At 40.2% G+C, this 6,310-nt stretch overlaps 1 protein-coding gene across 2 annotated transcripts in view; it reads right to left on the reverse strand.

Annotated features, from left to right (window-relative positions):
• LOC100742395 (protein NDRG3) overlaps window positions 1-1,069 on the reverse strand; it is a 35,337-nt gene extending 34,268 nt beyond the window's left edge. For both annotated transcript variants that reach the window (XM_033321421.1, XM_033321419.1), the window contains exon 1: window positions 682-1,069. The gene's annotated coding sequence lies outside the window, so the exon portion shown is untranslated. The remainder of the gene's footprint in view (window positions 1-681) is intronic.
• Window positions 1,070-6,310: the final 5,241 nt, after the last annotated feature.

The raw sequence follows: 6,310 nt of genomic DNA on the forward strand, positions 1-6,310 counted from the left end.
GTGCGTGTGTGTCCACGCACACGTAGGAATTTTTCAAAGACAGAAACCACGGCGATCCATCGTTTTCCTCGAAAGGTAAAATTGCTGCAATAGTAGAAATGTATCGGTGCGCGTTTGAATCGTAGCACAGGAGGGTCGTGTATTGATTTTTCGCGTGGATAGCCGCGTGTATAACGTCTAACCTCGTTTCCCGTCGAGTAATCGCATACCCGGGCTACCAGTGTGACGTATCGAGCTCTCGATCGTATCGCTGACGCACTCGTGCGACAGTCAATGTTAAATCCCGTAGTGGCGGGAGCTGGTTTAAAAAACGTAAGGATGAGAATGGAGATTGATCTCGCAAGGTGAAGCTCGACCTTCTTTAGAATACCCTATGACTCATTTCGAGTAACGTCGCTGTCGGTTATACTTAGTCGCCACAGTTCATTAAAACAGAAAGAGTCGTGTGAAAATGTGGCGAGGAAATGAACGCCCGAACGCGCGCACATACATACAGACACGGACACACGCATCTACGCGCGTTGAAACATCAGTGATAGAGACGATAAAGGCAAACGCAATCGTCATCGATCGGAATGTTATACGCCGCGTTGGGGAATTTCTTTTTATTACCTGTTCGATTCTTGCAAACAAGTCTCGACTAGAAAATTGCGCGTGGTTGGTGCACGACCTGTGACTCACCTCGTCTTGCGCGGCTCCCGCTGCGGAATTCTGGTACCGAAAAAGAGTTGCAGCTTCTCTGCGACTTTCGAACAAGATAGTACGGAAACAGAGACGCGACAGACGATTACGAAGCGTTAGGGATCTTTGTGTTCGCTCTTCTTTCTGTTGCTCGATCCCTTCGCGACAGCTCTCACAGCTAACTCGTGATTTTATCTTTTCGTTCCTTAACCGACGCGGTGCTCTGACGTAACTTTCGTCGTTGTTCTCTTCTTTTCCTTCGTTTGCCCTTTTTGTTTCCGACGTGTGACGTGTGAAAACGCACCACGAGAGACAAGACTAACGAGAGACCGTACCGTGTTCTCAAAGGCACCGCACGATTACTATTGGCCCGAATACACGACTCAGACTACAGACTGGTCAATGGGAATGCGCGTCGCTTTGTGCGCGGTGTAGAGCGGATCGAACCAGTTATGGACGGTTTACCGACATCTGGCTGCAAGATGTAGGATCCCGATACAAGAGGGAAAACATTTACCTGACTACCGGGCAACCTTAATCGACCTTGGATAACACCAACTTTTGTTTTATCCCGAAGAGTTTGCTCCGTCGGCTTTGTAGGAATCCATGATATCTATCGCGCTGTTACTATGTATTTAGTTGCTTTATCAGAGTGGAGTCGCCGTTGCACGTGCTTAGATTTAACGATATACGAATGCAGATAATTTTCGCTATCTTATATTATATCATCGTGTTTATTGTGTTTGGTTAAAAAATTTTCTAATAATATTTTTATTTTGCAAGGAAGGATATTTTATAAACGACTCGAGTAACGTGTTGTAATAAGAAAGCACGAACCCTGTGACCGAGAGCTGTAATTATTGTTACGAGATATTCGATGAAGAAATTTGCTACGTGTAGTGTTAAACACGAAGAGAAACCAGATCTATAATCGATCGTTTCTACAACAATTATCGCGAGTCTTAACAGGAACGATCCAGCTAAATCTAGTTCGCAACGACTCGAACGAAAAGCTTCGTGCACCGAAGAAAGACTTTGTTAGACACGGTAAACATTCTACGATTTGCACGTTTAATTTACGTCTTATGACACGGTATACGTATATTGTCGTAACATGCCGGTTTAAAGTTGATATCTCCTAAATTGCTTTTAAACCTGTCGTATTTCACACGCTCCAAGATTTAGTCAAACAATTCAAATATAATTTTTTAAGACTTTAATGTCGTTCAGAATTGCGCCCATCACCGTCGTCTTAGAAACGAATTAACGATCAAAGCAAAGCAGAGAATCGAACCAACTGACGGATGCTCTTTTGTAACCGATATGCATGAGTAGCCTATACGTACGATTCAACGTAATTCCAAGTCGTATTACATTGTCGAGCGTAAATCTGAAATTCAATTGCATTCTGGACCGTCACGTTCCACTTTCATCCGCGTCTCTTCCCCGTTGATCAGTTACCATTTACCTCGTTCTCGAGATTAGTCCGCAAGAATCCCGAATCGGTTCGAACACGTTTCTCTTCTCCCTTATCCATTTGTCCCTCCCTCCCCCTCTTTTCCTTGTTCTTCCCTCGTTCGATCGATGTTGTTTCTCTCTTTCTCCTTCGTAATCGAGTCAAATATGAGAAGAATGGAACAACGAAACGGAAATGTTCTCGAGAGAATTTAAGGGGGATGGTCTGTTCTATGAAATTCACTTTGACGCGTACGATAGAGATTAAATTTGCGCGGGACAGAGGGAATTCGGGGTTGCGAAGGAATCGCTCTTCTGGATGGGGAGGGACGTTTTCGAATTGGTGGACGTGCGCGAAAACACAAGACCAGATAAAATCAGGCAAGCTATCCAGCTTGACTGCGTCTACGCCCTATTTGATGACGTCGAGGTAAACGAAAGTCTCTTGCTTTCGTGCTGGCATCACCCGAGTAATCAATTCCGGAGATTACCCAGCCGAGCGTGCTTTTATTTATATCCGGTTAAAGCGACCTGCCGTATCACACCGTACCGTAGTAATTCAAAAAGACGCGCGTTATATTCTTTAACGGTATATGGTCGGGATGGGGTCGCGCCAAAGCGGAGGAATTTCCGTGAACGATAGCGCCGTATAACAGCCGGCCGTTACGGATTCAACGATAGCCTTTCAACGCGATCACGTATTTATTTTCCAACACTCTACCGTAGTCGCCGCCATCGTCCATAGAAAAATCTTGGAACGCTCGATTAAAATCTTTTTCGACTTTCTCGATGAACGAGGTCAGATATTAGCGCCAAGTTTGTCGTATCGCGTATCTACAAACAAGGTAGATGATCGAATCGGAAATTTGCCACAGTTGCTGAAACTTTCATCGTAAACATCGCTCTTAACGATATTTATCGTTAGATTAATATGCATTTCGCGTGAATTTACGTTGTTGCTTCCGTGCACGTCGTGCAAATTAGGATACAGAATCTGGAAACATGGTGAATAATTAAATAACGCGTAGTACCGTACGAATTATGAATTCATTTTGACGATTAAAATTATAAAATGGTTTGAAGCATGTTTCGAAATTCCTTTAATCATCGCTAAATTTTCAATGCATTTTCTTTACGATTGGGAATATCGAATCGAAAGTAAGTTCTGAAGCTTCGAAAAGTTACTTTTCCTCTCCTCTGGGAATCTATTACGGTTTTAAGTGCATTTTCTTAGGTTTTAAAATGTGGATCGAAATATATTGCTCGAGGCTAATTAAAATATAGCGTAAGCTGTCTGAAAGGTCGCCAACCTAATTCCGAGCGAACGATTACGCGAGTCGCGATGATGGGACAACTTCAATTATATCTAAGATGACTTCATTAAGCGATGAATAATAATTAAGTATGGGGAAATGAAATCTTTAGATTGCATTTTAATGACAAAAGTTAACTATACAATTTGTCATTGAAATTGAATTACTCGATGCTTTTGTTGCTCTAAAAAATTATTTTAATAAATGATTAATTCAAAGAGACAGAAATGCTGTTTAAATGCGTTTATAAACGATCAAGTTTCCATTTACTGCTTCCTCATTAAAATTTTAATTAAGTTTCGGTAGAGGCTAGAGGCGAAGAGAAATTGTCCTAATGTATAGAGCCATTGGTTTTTGTAAGGGTGCAATTAGAAAACAAATAATTACGGACTATTCTCAATTGTAATTAAATATGAATATTCCTCTTTACATACATGCATTTCTATAGTATTTAAATTATCGTTATGTAACAAATATTTCAGTTTAGTTTTCATGGAAAAGTCTCTCATTTATGTACCTATACCTATCATTCTAAGAAATGTTAATTCCATATATTTTTTTTCTTTTTGTCGCTGAAAATTCTTCACTGTGTGACTAATTGCTTTTTTTTTAGCTTAATGAGAATCTCTTCTTAATTGTTAATACTAATTCTTTTTAGTGTTATTAATACTAACATTTTTCAAGATTCTTTACAGAGAGGACGCAATGTACTAAAATTTGTACAAGAACATTTTTTTACCAACATAAATACATTTATCGATTAGATAAATATCTCACGACGTATCTTCCATCACAGAAGTCAAATTCGCCGCGTTACATTATAACGCACGTTCATCAGACGAAAATACGAAAGAGAAACGAAGAGAACGGAAGTCGCGGTGTGAAATATCCGGTGTTAGACGTGACGTTTCTTCTTTACATCCGTTTACGAGTTTCTCTGATATCATACGCTGCACCTGACCCGCCACCCCTCTATACCATCCATCGCTATTCGCCTTTGGAATCTCCTTCTTCAAGCGCTATATATTTCCTCGAGTATATTCATCATAAAAATGTATATTTATGTATATTTTCACCGGTCTGCTCCGTGGAATATGTATTGTTGCGACGCGCCACTCCATGCCCCTTTGTACCCTCTCGATTACACCGGATTTGTAGAAAGTGGCATGCGAGAGCGTGTTCACTCGTACGTGGCAGTCTGTAATATGCGTGCAACGTCAGCTACATATTTTTTCTTACGTTTCTTTCCATCTTACATCCACCCCTGTAGTCGACGTGCTTCTGGCGCCGGAAACTCTTCGCTGGAGGAGGCCAAGCTCTTGTATAAAAAGTTGTCAAGGAACGGTATTTAGTCTGTCAACCGTTGTGAAGAATCGCTGTGAGCGTTGCAGAGGGGCCAGGTTTAAAGCTACTTCACGTAGCTCTTTTTTTTGCTTGGAAAACTTGAATACTGATCGATATTACTCGCTGATGTTCTTCTCCCTTTCTCTCTGTTCTATTCGTTTGATGTCTTTCTATTTGTCGCTTCTTCCTTTGCTGATCACCTTTTTACGTATCGTCATAGAACCTAAGATCGATTTGCCGTTCGTAAGCGTTAAGATACTCGAAGAAAACATAAGAAAGCTCGAAATATCATTAGAAGATTATTATGAAACCCGTTAAGGATTATTACCGATATAAAAGTAGCGTTTAATAATGTGTAAGAAGAAATTCGGTTGCGAGCAAAGTTTGTAGTTTGCTATTAAATTATTGAATGGTCGGCTGTTAATCTCTCTGATGGATAAAAAACTGAATCGAGCTACGCCGGAGAACTTTTGAATGAATACGTATGCAACGTATTAAACGAGAATGAGCTTCGAACGAAGTTCGCGTCAGGGATAAGATTAATGTACATTTTTTAACTCGCCGGAAATTGGATAAGTTCGCGCAATGTTGCAAATATTATTCTTGACGGGAACGTTCCCCTGTTTCAAATGATCGGTACTTTGAAGCGATGTAACTCGTTATTGCAAACTCGTGAACTTCACTCGATTCTTGAAAAAGCTGTTCAGATTCAATCGCTTCTCTTGGAATAAAATCTCTAAGATGCTAAGATGTTTCAGTGAGATATTACGTGACATTTTATAGGTAGTAAGATTTCTAAGACAGCTGTTTTGCATAATATTCGATCAAGATCGGCCGTGTTTCTTCTTTTTCTTATATATCTTGATTTTACGATTGCGAAGGTATCTGGAAATCGTTAAACCAGGGTTCTTGAATTAGTACATGTCCCTTGGGTATTTTTTACACGTTTGTCGATGATACTCGTGCCGGGTTGCATTGCAGAAATCTCACAGAGTAAAAGATATAGCAACGAGACACTGGGGTGTGCTTCGATCGAGCGTAAGGGAGGTTGGTTACCTCGTTCTATCATTGCTCACACTGGGAAAGCTTTCGATGCCGATTCTACTTTCACATGTGTATACCGACGCGTAGAAAAGATAAGAAACAGGTGCGTTATTCTCATTTGTATCCTTACCGTATGATCATATAAATATTTCATGCTAGAAATACGCGTGTGTACCGGAGCTTTCAAGACAGTTTCAAGCGAAATTGTGTATTAATATTAAACTCCCACAAAACTCTGCAGTGATATGAATGCGCTGTCTTGTTCAATAATGCGGACTATGATGCACAAGTTTTTGAAATTTCTGAATATGTACATATTTCTTTTTAAACTTGATTGCGCGACATATCTTAATGATAAGTATTAGGCCTTTTCATAAGGAACGCCGTGTTTATCAAATATTCAGTTCAACCTACATAAAAATATGAGCATCAAAATTTAACAAAAAAAAAAAAAGATTTTGAGGAAAGAAGAT

This window comes from Bombus impatiens, unplaced genomic scaffold (assembly GCF_000188095.3).
Source record: "Bombus impatiens unplaced genomic scaffold, BIMP_2.2 scf_0442, whole genome shotgun sequence".
In the NCBI taxonomy this organism is placed as follows: Eukaryota; Metazoa; Arthropoda; class Insecta; order Hymenoptera; family Apidae; genus Bombus; species Bombus impatiens.